Raw genomic sequence first — 15,422 nt, forward strand, 5'->3', positions numbered from 1 at the left:
TATTGTTTATGTTTACAATCCGAAAAAAATAAAATAAAAAGAACTTCGATTTCCACCAATGAAATGTCGTACACCATTCCCGATTGCACGTTACACGATCACACCATTCCTCATACACCATTACACCATTCCCCTTAAACCATACACCATAGCACCATACACCTTACACCATCCAAGGGCTGTATCTACAAACACATTCATTGATTTGAGTGTCTGACGTCAGAAAATTTTTAATACGTCACATAAATTTGTCGTTCAATGTGCATGCAAACAATTTTCAAATTTACATAGGCAATGTTAGCATATAGGGTTAAAAAATCAAAAGTATGTAAGAATAAATATCAGAAATAGACCGAGATTGAAAATAGTCAAAAAGTTCTACATAGAATTTACAAGAATCCACAAATAGTTAATTCCACTATCAGTCATCGTATAACCATTTTAAAAGGAACAATTCAACAGAAAACAAAAACATCTATCTACAAACCACTAGTAGCACGATTTCAGTCTGAAACGGTCATTTTGGTCTGATCACATCTTGATTGACTGGATTTACCGCTAGAAAAAATCGTCAAGATATTTCAGATAGTTAAGTCGCCGTTCAGATCGATAGCCTCATCAGGTAAATCAGTTCGTTAAGGCGTGTCAAGACGGAAAAGACTGAATCGTCTAGCGGGTTGTTTAGACCCGTTAAGACCGTGTCAGACCAAAACAGACCATGGATACAAAAGAACGTTCAAAATTTTCAGACCCTGTTTTGATCCGTTCAGTATACCGGTTTGATACCACGAGTTGCGCCCCTTCTACTCGATAATGCATTTTAGATTAATACATGTATATGTATTTTATTATTAGAATTTGAAGTATATTTTGATTAATTAAAAAAAAAAAGATTAAATCTTGTGTTAATTCTTTATTTCTTTTCTTGTTTTGTTAAAAACTAATAAATTATTCTTCTATATATATATGTTGTTTATTTTTTAATAAATGTTAGTTTATATAAATATATATTGATAGTTAAATGCAAGGACGTACGTTAATTGTATACACACCAGAATGTATGCCATAAATTTAACCTTGAAATGTTGTGAACACCGGTAAAAATGTTTTTTTGTATTTGAAGATTAGTAACGGAAAATCCTAAACGTAACCTAAAAAAATTAAGGAGATGTGGTATGATTGCCAATGAGACAATCCACAGAAATGCAGCGGAGGCAAATTAACACAGTCATGCATATTTTTGTTTTATGCATGACAGTTTCTTTAATTCGTTTTCTGTTGATATATGTCCTAGTTTACCGTTGAAGCTGTTGCTTTTTTGGTATGTTTTTTTTTTTTTCGTGCGAGTTACTCTATTAAAGTTGGAAAAAAATATTCCCGACATTCGGAAATTCGAAAAAAGACTTCCCGGATCCCGAAACCTGATCATATACTGCATTCAGTCTCTGTCGGGACGGTGTTAAAATATCACCGTATAAAAATTTTCATTCAAACAATATATCCTTATAATATTTATTTTCTTATCCATATAATATGTATATAGTACTTTGTATATACTTTGTATATATATATATATATATATATATATATATATATACAACTCGTCTATATATATATATATGGCGTTGATTTGAAATAAAATCTGTTTTAGTTAAAACGGTCGAGTTCAATGGCACGTGCTAGTAATCAACCGGGTCAACAGGTAACAAAATCAATGATCCATAACGTAAGAAACTACATGCCTATTATATTTTACAATTACTCTCATCATCATTCTTGATAAAAAGGTCTAAACTTTAATAAAGAATGAATGAACACGTATTAGTGATGTCTGACCTTCAGTTTTTAATATAAATTAATGCTTATGTTTTTTTTTATATTGAGCAAAGTAACGAATGTGAATCTATTAAACGTTAAAGGTTCTTACAATATCATATACCAAAAGACCATGCAAAATATTTGAGCGCCGCATGTAAAACCATTAAAAAAACATGTACTGTTAGGAAGTTTGTTTAGTATTCAAAAGAAACGTTTCGCTTCTCTATATAATTTAGAGAGTATTCCTTTAAATTGTGTCAGTTATATAAAGTAGTGTGTATTTGTATTCTATTTATTCATCTAAATGTATCATTATAATATACATTTTGTATTTCACAACTATATATACTATAAGTTGTAGTGTGATTGATTGTTGTTTAAAGTCCAGTGGCAAATACTTCATGCATGTTCAGGACCAGCTGTAAGTTTATGACATGTATGGAACTCACCGGTGTAGTTTTCACGTGTTATAATAGATAAAAGAATAATTAATTTTTAAGATATCGAAACATGAAGGAGGCAAGGCGCATGGATTACCCGCACTTATCAGTTCTTTTCTCTTTTTTGTCTTAAAAAAAAAAAAAAAAACGAATTTTTTTTTTATATGTTTATATAATTTACGATAACTGTGGTGTATACGTGCTGTCAGACGAAAGATACATATGTGCCCTCTAAATATCTTTTTTTACTATGGATTGTTTGCTTTCGTATTGACGTTTAACACACAACTTTAATTACTGACTGGATGTATGTAGAAATTCAAACGTACTGGAGAATGAAGGATGCAAATCCAAGCTTTGAATTAAAATGGTCATTAAATTTGCCACACAAATAAAAGAACAAGTGTAAGTGTTGGAATGACATATACAATATATCAACATGTGCATTGTCGGAGAATTTAATTTTGATTTTACTTTGGTAACTGGACAAAATTGAAGAGAGGCAGCCCAATCTTTTCTCCTTCTTGTTACGAGTACAAATAGATTTTATTTGCTTTATAGACATCGAATAGAATTCAGGGCATAACATTACGGAATATGATCTTCAAAATATACTATTTAATACCAATAACATGTAACAAATACATTGTTTATATATATATATATATATATAAAAGTAATTTTTGATCATCAGTGCAAGCAGTAGCGTTTGTTTGATTTTAAAACACGAATCGATCTATACTATTTAAAATTACAATACGCAAGCTGAAACCGTACCAAGTGATTATTATTTTTGCACACGACATCTAGGCTGTCGTCCCACCTCTAACCGTAGACGGTTCTCTTGGTGGGGATATTGTGCATTCAACCGTGGATATGATAAAATATATCTGTAATAAACAAAATTGTAATGTTTTGATTGTGTAATGTCTTAATTTTTAAGGTTACGCGGGTTCGGTATTAAGCGGGACAATTGGTATGAACACATTTCGATATACGTGTAAATTATATTAAAAGAAGCTTTCAAACGCAGTTATTTTCGAGGATATTTAAAGATACAAATAAAAAAATCCTTTTTATGTTTTTGAATTAGGCTTTTAATTTCCATTCCTAATTATATATCATTGTAGAAAAAATTTATTTTATACATTTAAAGTACATGTAATTCTTTATGCTAGCTAGTCCATGAATAAAATTGCATAAATCACAAAAACACATTCGGGAATAGCAAGAAAGTTTACCAAAAAAGTAGTGGGAACTTTACTGTTTTTTTATCATATATATTTCTGATAGTTTTCCCGACCTATTCACCTATTTTCAAACTTGAAAAGGGACCTCTTTCAGCGGCACGAGCCTGGAACATGTACACATGACAGTTGTAAGTAACAGCTATATAAATATACAAGAGAAGATGTGGTATGATTGCGAATGAGACAACTGTCCACAAGAGACCAAAATTACACAGACATTAACAACTATATGTCACCGTACGGCCGTCAACAATGAGCAAAGCACATACCGCATAGTCAGCTATAAAATGCATTTCAAAGATACTATAATTAGAATAAAAGGTTAACGTACTTACAAAATATGTCATCTTAAAGAATGTGATTTCACAAATAAATTATTTTCAAATTCGCAGTCCAAGTCAACCTAAAATCGGTTACACACATTTTTAATGTTATAAATCCATTCCAACAATATCATTTTAAACACACACTAGCTTGCCTTTTCATTAATTTGAATAATACAAATTCAGCTAAATTTTGTTTATTCCCATCAACAGAGAAATCTCACACTCATCCCAGACGTTAATAATACTCATGCACTTCAATTTTGATAAACAATTTATTGATACGGATGACAACGCTTTAACATACGGTTACATTAAGGTTAAAAAAAATGTGAACTTGTTTTTAATTGAATTCAAAGATAGATTAAACGGTAGCTTTAGGAAGCAACCATTTGATTTTCTGGGGGTGGAAAGGGGGGGGGTATGTTTTTTTTGGAAAAAAAAGTTTGTTTCGAGTTTTGGAAAAAAAATAATTTGTTTTTGACTCTGAGAAAAAAAAATGTTTGTTTTACCCTCAGCTGACACTATATGTAATGCTAATATTGAAAGAAAAAAAATTTGTCGCCAAAAAAATGTTTGGAAAAAAAATCCCCCCCCCCCCCCCCCCCAAGAAAATCAAATGGTTGCTGCCTTAATAGTGAAATGAACTATTTTTTTGAAGACTCGCCTAAATGTATGTTGCATAGATGTATTAGATCATGCTGTAAATTATATTTATAAAACCATTTATTTGTAAATACCGCATAAATCAGTCTGTTCACTGTTTGAATATAGAAACTTGTCGATTTTATAATATTGAGAGATATCCGAGATTTTGTAATATGGTGTGATAAACAAGTAATTGAAGATGAATATCATTTTATTTTAGTATGTGAAAAGTATAATGAACTTCGAAAGAAATTTATCAAACCATATTGTTGGAGAAAACCGTCGAATCTTAAACTTTTTAGACGATCAATGCATTTGAAAGGGGGCATATATATACAGTTGGAACTCGCCCCTTTTTTATGCTCGGTTGGGACCCCCTTTTAAAGTGGTTGGGTTCTCACCAGTATCTGTTCAATCCGATTTCAATTATTTCGTAAAATACGTTTTTTGACAGACATTACCTTTATCTGATTATCATAATATTCCCAGTTTAAGGAAAAGAAAAGACATTTTTTCTATATATTTTTTTACAAAGTTGCTAATGGTTTAATTATGTCGTAATTTACTAGGTCAGTGTCGGATTCCGGGCGACATAGCGTACACTTTCCTTTTAATTTTGAGCGTTATTAATATCGTAATTTTTGTATCCTTGCTATCCTTGCTAAATCTTCTACTGTATATCACAGCTAGTGAATAAGTCTAAATGTCCGTACAGTGTATAGTAAGATCTTTTTTCCACACATGGACATTTCATTAGTATAGAAAGTTCGCTATAGTGTTCCATCATGGTCTTAGTGCAGTTTCGAGAGCTTATAGTGCACCGAGGCGGCCTAGGTTATTTTTAGACGCACCGTAAAGTCCTAGTCACACCATTGCAACAACGTCCTGTTTTGATAAATTTGTTAAAATGCTGGGACCATGATACTAATAGTATAATATTTCCCTTTTAAATAGTAATTGTTATGAATGATAATATTTTACATGTATGCTGTCTAATTTTTTAAATAGTTATTTGGTTAATATGGTGTCTCGTAAGTCATTTTTGGACAGGATATTTTTGTTTTATAGTGTATGTATATTCTGCACGAATAATTTTTATCGCTATCATTATAAAAAACTAGACCATGTGAACCGTATGAGATCGACAAGACAGCTGATTGGATAAATGGGATGAATTGTTACGCCTACATAAAACTGATATCCAATCGAATGCCAGCAGACACCTGTCAGTAAAAACAAATTGTAAGCGTGGATGGTTAGAGATTTATTTGTGTATTCGATATTTGAAAAATAAGTTAGATAGTCACTATTCGTTTTCCCTTTTTTCAGCCGGATTTCAATAACTGTTTTTACACTTTCTTAATTAACAGAAAGGTATTTAAATAGAAGCGCACCACATGTAACAGAGATTTACAAGCATTTAATATAGCGACTTGTGTTTTCCGGAACGTCCTATTTTCAATTATTCACAGACTTTTGCAATAATATTAAACCTTTATTTTTTACCTTCAAAAACTGCTCAAACTTTTATTCTCAGACTAGACAGCATGAAAGACATAAACACTTTTATAAGTCAGTGTACACACGGTGTTTTCCAAACTTGGTAATTTCTTCGCCCAGGGATATGAATTTGACATTAAAAGTCCCTCAAATCTTTACAATACCCGGTCGTGTCATTTCCGTATATTGTAGATGGAACGAGTGATATACATACACCAGACATGCATGTTCCCTTACAGGTAAATTTTACCTTTTTGGAGGAATCCTAAGTGGGGATGCGTTGCATGTGTGCTAATCTAAAAAAAATCCAATCTTTTATTTTTCTAAACTGCGTTACATGCAAATGCGAAATAATTAGTGTTGTTTGTTCAGTCCAATTTATTTATAAATATTAATTTATTCTTTTGAATACAAAAAACTACGCACAGTCAGGGGTACTACTTGTACAAGTGTATTTTATTTACTTGAAGAAGTAAAAAAAATATACACATATAAGTAAATTTTTAGGATACTTATACAAGTGATTTTTTTTTACTTGTATAGGTAAAAAAAAAAATGGCTGAGTTATGTCCCTTCCGCATTCAGATTTTTTTACTTGTATAGGTAAAAAAATCATCCTTTCTTCTTTTCTTGAATTCTGAAGATTTCTTTGCTCTAATATAATTTTAAATTGTGTACCCTTTGCAGATGTCTTTACTAATCATTCAAGTGTAATTTCATGGACAATGAAAGTCCCATTTGTCTGTTATCTTCTTAACACTGCTCATTTACAAGCCCCAAAGGAGCAATTTTTGATTGCCTTGCGCAAATATACAAGATCTTTGCTCAATCAGTTTCTTTGATGAATTAATGAGATGAAACATTGAACTTTAAGGAAAAAATTTGAGCAAACCTGGGAAAAATTATTAAAGGCATGATTTTACATCTCAAAACTTGAGGATTTTTGTGGGATTGTAAGAAAAATTTACTTGTATAAGTAAATTTTTCAGAAAATTAAGGGGAGATTATTCAAACATTATTTATTTACTTATATGTGTATATTTTTTTTCACTTCTTTAAGTAAATAAAATACACTTGTACAAGTAGTACCCCTGACTGACGCATGTAAACTTCAATGAATACAATAGTATTTAATACTAGTAGCCTAAATGTAAAACAATGCAGCAAGATTTGAGGTTGAAGCGGCTCGATCAAAACGTGAATAGATGAGAAATTGTCATCATTCTTCTAATTAATTACAAAGTATTTTGTGAGAACAAATACTTATATTTTAGTGATGGTGATTCATTGTTGTTTGCCTCAGTCACCTCCAGTGGCAAATATTTCATTCGTGTTCATAACGAGAACACAAGTTTTAAATATAATAGGAAGCACTTCAAATAGTCGTTCGACAATAAGATTAAAAGTAAACTTGAAATACGGTAACCACTGAATAATGAGAGAAGATTTAATAAGGATAGAAATTTAGCCTTGCAACAGCTCGCTACAGTGGGACCACTAACATCATTGAGGAAGAGTTTTCAATTTGCAGAGAGCGATGGTCCTCTCAATCTACTCTGATGTCGGCCATCTCTATTCATACGTGTAGATACCAACATCACATAACGGTATCTAATTTAGATAAGATCATGACTTTAAAATCGCATTAGTAACGGTGATAATTCTGTTAAACTGTATTGTTTATTATGCTCGAGTTTTTGGTATGACCATGGAAGTATTATATTGACGTCAATATAATACTTCCATGGTATGACTATGCGACCTCTCTACTGGTTGGTCTCGTGAGAATAAGTTCACCTCAACAGCGAGAGGACTTTAGTCCGAATCCCAAACGGGTCTAACAAAGAGTTTTTTTCTTTCTTTCGAACTGTTAGCTTGTGAACTTACACGTTAAAAATCCATCTCAGTGTGTCGGTCTAGTACAAAGCAGGCTTAATTTTCATATTATATTTCCATATTATAGTTTTGGCCTGAATCTACTGATTTATATCACACCTGCTATAATTTTCAACGATCGAAAAAAAAAAAAAATGGTACGTGAAATATTTCTACGGAACACTTGCATTTTTGTCTAAAAAAAATCACTGCTCCCGTATTATTTAGTCTTGTTGCGGTTTAGGCTTTTTATTCTGTATAGGTTTCTTTCTATAACAAAAATCTGTGTGTTGACTCTTAATGTTTTGATTGATATGTGTCGTTGGGTTGATGTCGTATTAATGTATACCTTTAAAATTGTTTTCAAAACCAAATGATTGATTGGGTATAGAAATATTCACATCTCCCGTTCGACAGTATATCTTTGCTAAAATTGGGTGCGGACGTTTGGTTGTTCGGTTGTATAAATAAGCAGCCGCATTTGGTCGAAAAAAAAATAGTCTATGCATGGTGTAGTGAGAGTTTCGCGCTATCTATACGTTAAAAAAAAAGTGAATAAATCGTTGAAGGGATATACGAACTTTGATTGAAATTTCTAAAAAACGAAAAAGGTCACCTGAATCTCCAAGTAAGCCAGTCGCATGGTTGTCAACTTGAATTTAACACTTTAGAAGAAACGAAACGGCCAAAATAAGTTTAGTCTTATTATAAATTGTTGCCAACTTTTTCGTCCGTTTTTGCTTTTATGACAACTTTACCAGATATATATATATAAAGATTTGACAGTAATTGTTTCACCAAAACGAGCTCAACTACATGTCGTTGTTTTACGCTTCAACATAAATGCATATGTATGTATACAATGGAGACTGTTTTCTGTTCTACTGCCCTGGTCCTAGATTGGCTGTATACAATCTAACCCCTGACATGGACTACTTTATTAAATGTTTACAAACAAATAAATGCAAAGAGAAAGATTCGGAAAGAAATTCTAAAATTTACGCTAAAAAATAAAATACACAAAAATGGAAACAGTTTTAGACAATTATCATTTGAGAACTATATATAATTAGCATGCATCACTAAATGAAACTGATAAATTGATTGCTCCCTTAATGTCCAGTGGCAAATATATCACGCATATTCATGACGAGATGCGAAATGGATCGACCTGAAGCAAATGATTGATACATCACCAAGACAGTGAGTTCGCTGAGGTAAAACGTATGCCGTACTAGAATGCTGTATGGATTTTGCTCATTGTTAAAGGCCGTACAGTGACCTTTGAACGACTTTGACCCCCCCCCCCTTGCAGAGCTATAGAAAAACAGTACATTAAGGGGTGTTACACAGACTCTTTTTCGATGATACACAGACTCTTCTTAATTGTTACACGGACACTTTTTATGAATAGAATCACTCGTGCATGATCAGTGAGTTCATGGGCACTTTAATTTTCAATTAGATTTGAACTTTTTGGTTCACCGACTTATTTCCTGTCTTTTTATTGGATAACCTAACCATGTTAACATTGTATCAAACTGAAATAACCTTAATCACTTAAATTATCCATGAAGGTCAAGGTCAGGCCAACCCAACCTGATAGACAAGTAGATCTTTCAAGATACTCATATACAATAAAATGTATCCAATTACATATATAAAATATACAGTATAAAAGAGCATTTCATTGATTAAGTAACAGTATATTTTACATGCAGTCATTGAACCATGAAAATGGGGTCAGGTGCAATGTACATATAATGGCAAACTGAAACATCATAACATATTAATTACCTACTAGCATCTGAATACAAGACAAGAAACATCCAGCTCTTTTAGCTTTTAAAATGTAAAGCTCTATAAAATAGCTTACATCATCACCCCAAGACTGTAATACAAATTTCTTGTATACAACCAACTTTCATGACTTTTGTGTAAGGCGAGACAAAATAAAATGATACTTTGAAGTACATGTATTGTTTAATATGTTTGACTACTATTATAAAATGCCAGTTTCAGAATGAACAGTAATTTAGAAGATTATTAAAATACATGTAGATACATTCAGACTATTATAACTATACAGCAAGCTGTCATTCGACTCTAACCAACAACCATGCCAGGGCTGTAAACTAAAGCTTGTCTAGGTTGGTAAAAACTTCCATCATCATGCATATATATGACACTAACCAATAGTGATGGACCGTGACAGACCCTCATGGAAAGTAAAGGAGGTTTAACACTCCCTGGTGGTACATGTAACCAACAATAGCAATGGCAGCATAGAAACTCTTATTATATCCAAATTCTTATTTCAAATGAATAATTATCCAAGGTGAATCAGATGATGTATGATCATGATGCTGCACGTTTAGTATTGACAATGATTGATATTCACTGAAACTAGAAATTTCCATTATTCCAATTTTCTATTCTTAATGATATAACTATCCAAGATAATCATGGAATTAAGATATGATGCACTACTAATATTCCTAGAAAACTTTAAATTCTCTTTATTTCAAATTGTTAATATTACTTATTTCAAATATATATATATATATATCAAATGTATGCTCTGTCACCAAGTAATGTAGTACATTGTATTTCCTACATTTTTTCTATGAATTGTAAGTTTGCTATTTGTTCAATTCACAATTCTCTTTTTGTCCAATCAGATCATCCCATCAACTGTACATCATGACATAATGCTGTTAGCTCTATCAACGTTATTTCCAAACCAATAAGTAACACAAAATTATGAATGAATCCACCATTTCACAATTTATAGCTACAGGTACAAATGAGGTACCATATGAGAGTAACTTAGTGACACTATATATTTCCTATATATACATTGATATACATGATATATGCCGCTTCATAATCTGGCTGGGAATCATGCTCAAAGTCTCAAACCAATGTGATATCTTATCTACAAAAAAAAACATACATTAAGAATAAAGTATTTATTATATATAAACTTGTATAATTTATCTACAAGAAAAACTAGCAATCATAATTTGCTTGACAACAAAGTTTAATGATGTAAAGAAATGAATTTATGACTAATACAATTTAATTGATAAGTCCCTTATGAGAAGAAGAATAAAACCCTTTTTTGAGGTTCTATTTCTAAAACAAAATGTTCTCTCTTTCTACATCAATGTTTTCTTAGGTGTATACTTCATTGAAGGGTTACTGTTGTCTAATAGAGGCCATAGCATTGTATAGCACTATACTTGTTGTGATCAATTTATAATACTTTTTTATTTTAAAATAGAATTTGTTGAATATTACTACCAACGTGACATGGTGACAAAGCAAATAGATTCTTCTTCTTCTTTATAATCCATCAACATACTGATGATAACGTGTCCGGCACTTATTTACAGTAACTATGCCGCGCATGCGTGGGATCTAATTTTTATTTAGTCATGACAGTCATGACAGTGAATAATAATTAATATACAAAAGATAAAAATAAAAATTTCAACATAATTTCTTTTTCTTGTTATAACATATATTTAAGTTCTACAAAATTTAGAGCATAACAAATCATTTATAACAAAATAATGAATCATACCCGGTAAAATCTTAAATTTCTTATCACAAAAGATGAAAAGTGTTAAAAATTATTGTTAAGGACGCAATGTCGTCTCATCATTTGGAATCAGGCATGTCAGGGCACAATATCAATATACTCTTTTTTTTGCCCCGGGCAATTTTGAGGTTATTGCATATATATAAACCCAAGCCTTGAACATGTTGAAGGTATTCATAACACATATGTGACAAATTATAATTATTGTACATCACCCACCAGTGGCTATATAAATAGGTATATCATCGTCGTAACTAGTCTGAGATTACTCTGACGTCCAAACGGCTGTTTTGCCAGACAAGCTTGTCTCGGACTACATGGTAACATGTGAAGATTGGTTGGTTATTGGTTAATAAAAAAAAGTGACAAATATTTCATGCAAATTTAGGACGTGACAGTTATCAATACATTAACCATGTTAACATACAATATATAGGATTACTCGATCAGGGGTTTAGGTCTTGTAACTGTTGTATAGGCCATCCCGCACAACCATACCATTGTGAATACCCCACATGTCAATGCATGTTAGGCAATAAACAGGGGTGGATCCCGCCATTTTTAAAAGGAGGTTTAAACCATACTAGTTTATATGTAACTTTTTAAATCATGCATTGATCTTCCAAAAAACATGAAAAAGGGGGGGGGGTCCAATCACAGGAACAATTTTTTAACAAGCCCACATTCTTACTTTGCCTTTGAACAGGCTACTATCCAAGAGTGTGGAGTATTGGAACGTCGATTCATACCTGTATGCACAAATTTAACAAATGTGAACATTTTTCCTTCAAATTCTTGGGTGATGATCCATAATCAATGATTATTCTGATAGACATGTATTAAAATATTCATTTCTACTCACCAATTGCAATTTCCAGCTCAGCTTATATTGTACTATAGTTTCCTTCTACCATGTCAACAATTTTATGTAAAATAAGTTAGCTATTAGAAGCGCTGACACTGCCGACACACATGCGACATGAATGCAACAAAAATAAAGAGGGTACGGTAACGTTAAATCGTTTACGGGCGAAGAATTATTTTCCGTTTTTAATTAAACTTGTCAGATTTGATTAATTATCGTCGAAAAATGTCCCTAATGGATAGTCATTCAAATTAAACCAGCTTTATGATGCTGTATGCATTTAATATATATGTAACCTGGTCTTTAAATGTACTTTAAGTACAGTGTCTGACGTATTTATAAACATTTTCTTGATTATTTATCCTATTTCAAATATAAATTTGAATGAATTTATAAGCCTTTTTCTGCTATAATATTCAAACTTTATTTTTTAACGAAGGCTTCTGGTATGTAGTTTTTTTTACAAAAGGCTCTCGAATTATAGACACATTAAAAAATAAAGATGGAAAGTCAAACGCATGAGTCTGGCAAAAATAAAGTTTTCAAGTGTTCACGGCCGACATCCGTTATTATTAAATAAGGGTGTAAAAATGAATGACAAATTCTTCACCACGTACGGCAGTCTGTAATTGCATATAAAACGTATTGCAATCACTTGTAAACCATTAAATACAAAGGTTCAGGTGCTTATATTCAATAATCAAATATTATTTCGGCAATCTGTTGATTTTTTTTAGTCAATTCGCGGCGATTTGTGCAGCAGTATGACTTTGAGCTACTTTTTTTATTTATATAATTATAAAACAGTGTTAAATAATTAAATAGGAAGAAGTTAGAATTAAAATTGAATATTTGTTTTATTTAAATAACATGATTAAGGGGACGTGGTAGACTTTCAGTTAAAAAAATCGTCTTCTTTCACAGTTTTATTTTATTCTTGAAAGGGGAGCAACCCCTGATAAATAATGGGAAAGTTTCACTCGTTTTGTGTCCAAATTATTAAAATCTGAACACGACTGGACACGGTCTGACAACATCTTGACGTCAGTTTGTATCCATGGTCTGTTTTGGTCTGACACGGTCTTAACGGATCTAAACAGCTCGCTAGAAGATACAGTCTTAAATATCTTGACATGCCTTAACGGGACTAATTTACCTAATGAGACTATCGATCCGAATGGAGACTGAACGATCTGACAAATCTTGACGTTTTCCTCTAGCGGTAAATCCAGTCAATTAAGATACGATCAGACCGAAATGACCGTTTCAGACTGAAATCGTGCTACTAGTGAACACGTTCATTGATTTTGAGTGTCTGACGTCAGAAAATTGTATACGTGACATAAATTTGTTGTTCAATGTGCATACAATCAATTATAAAATTTACATAGGCAACGTTAGCATATAGGGTTAAAAAATCAAAAGTATGTAAGAATAAACATCAGAAATAGACCGAGATTGAAAATAGCCCAAAAAAATAATACACCTTAATAGTCCAAGAAAATAATACACCTTAATGGTCCAAGAAAATAATACACCTTAATACCTAAAATAAAATATGAACAGCAATGACATATAACTGTACACTGGTATTGATTGTCAGATATCATTAATGCTTTATAACAAACTGTACTATCAATTACAATAAGCAAAGACACACATATAAGTAAAGGATATACAAAATGTAAACTGCAAAATAGTAAATCAAAAGCTTTTTGTTCTTAATAATGATTATGCATGAAACCTTTTTTTTAAAATGACATTATTTCAAACTTTACGGTTTCAAAAACACCTATGTTCAATCTCTTGTTTTAGATTACAACCAAATAATATGTTACATACAAACTGTATTTGAGTATAACTTTACAACTTTTAACCTTAAATGTAAAGGTTTAAAAGGCATACAAATAAGGATCACTACAGAGACCAAAGAACCAAAATGTAAAAATCTATACGAACCTGTTAAACCTTTAACAATCAGATGAACAATTCCCTTATATTAAAAAGGCACAATAAAAAAAATGTTATACGATTTAAACAGAGCTAAATTATGTAAAAGCAGCAGATTAGAGCAAAATGATGTTATTCATAAGTTTTATCAATTTTTAGTTCTTCATTTACTCCTTGTTTATTAAAAATAAAACATTGTTTTTGCAGGTCGAGTGACTCAATTGTTGTTGTTAGAGTTGGGATCAAACCGTGACTTTCCAACTGTTCACATTTAGCAACGAACTAATCTTTTCTGACTCCCTTTGTTAACGTTTGCATGCACTAAAGTGTTATTCAGATAAAAAAAATGTAACTAGCTATTGCACATGTATTCGGCTTTCCCCAAAAGACGTCGTTGATGGTTCAACAATGGAACATGACAAACTATCTAAGGAAGAATATGTTTTTTGAGAGAAAAGGGGGGGGGGGGGGTGAAAGAAAGATCCAAACGCCAAGATATTTTGAGTCGACATGTCGGTGGTTGTCCTATCGTAATTTTTTCTCTTCATACTTTTCCTTTTATTTCCAAAAATGATATAAGAAAACAATTCGTTTCTTTACAGCGACACTTCCTACGAGATATATAAATAAAGGCAACAGTAGTATACCGCTGTTCGAAATTCATAAATCGATTGGGAAAAAACAAATCCGGGTTACAAACTAAAACTGAGGACAACACATCAAATATAAGAGGAGAACCACGACACAACAGAAACACACCATTAAAATGTAACACACACAGAATAAAAACTATAATATAAAAATGGCCATTTTCCTGACTTGGTACAGGACATTTTAAGAAAAAAATTGGTGTGTTGAACCTGGTTTTGTGGCATGCAAAACCTCCCGCTTTTATGGCAATGTTGAATATAACATTTAAATTACAACAAGACATGACTACAATACAAATAAATGGGAGAACATATAGGACAGAAAAACACACGAATAATATGTGACGCTCAGATGAAAAAAGTTCGTAAGCCAAAACAAGTACAAAGTTGACGAGCATTGAGGACCAAAGTTTCAAATAAAGGCAACAGTAGTATACCGCTGTTCAAAACTCATATATTCATGGACAAAAACCAAAATCAGGGTAACAAACTTAAA

The 15,422-nt window shown here is 31.8% G+C and overlaps 1 long non-coding RNA gene across 1 annotated transcript; it reads right to left on the bottom strand.

The window, feature by feature from the left end:
* Positions 1–9,818: 9,818 nt before the first annotated feature.
* On the bottom strand, positions 9,819–12,582 carry LOC143063715 (uncharacterized). Its single transcript, XR_012975083.1, has 2 exons — positions 12,324–12,582; positions 9,819–10,792 (listed from the first exon to the last, which is right to left on the bottom strand). It is a non-coding gene; the product is annotated as an uncharacterized LOC143063715 (long non-coding RNA).
* Positions 12,583–15,422: the final 2,840 nt, after the last annotated feature.

The sequence above is a fragment of the Mytilus galloprovincialis genome, chromosome 2 (assembly GCF_965363235.1).
Source record: "Mytilus galloprovincialis chromosome 2, xbMytGall1.hap1.1, whole genome shotgun sequence".
Taxonomy (NCBI): Eukaryota; Metazoa; Mollusca; class Bivalvia; order Mytilida; family Mytilidae; genus Mytilus; species Mytilus galloprovincialis.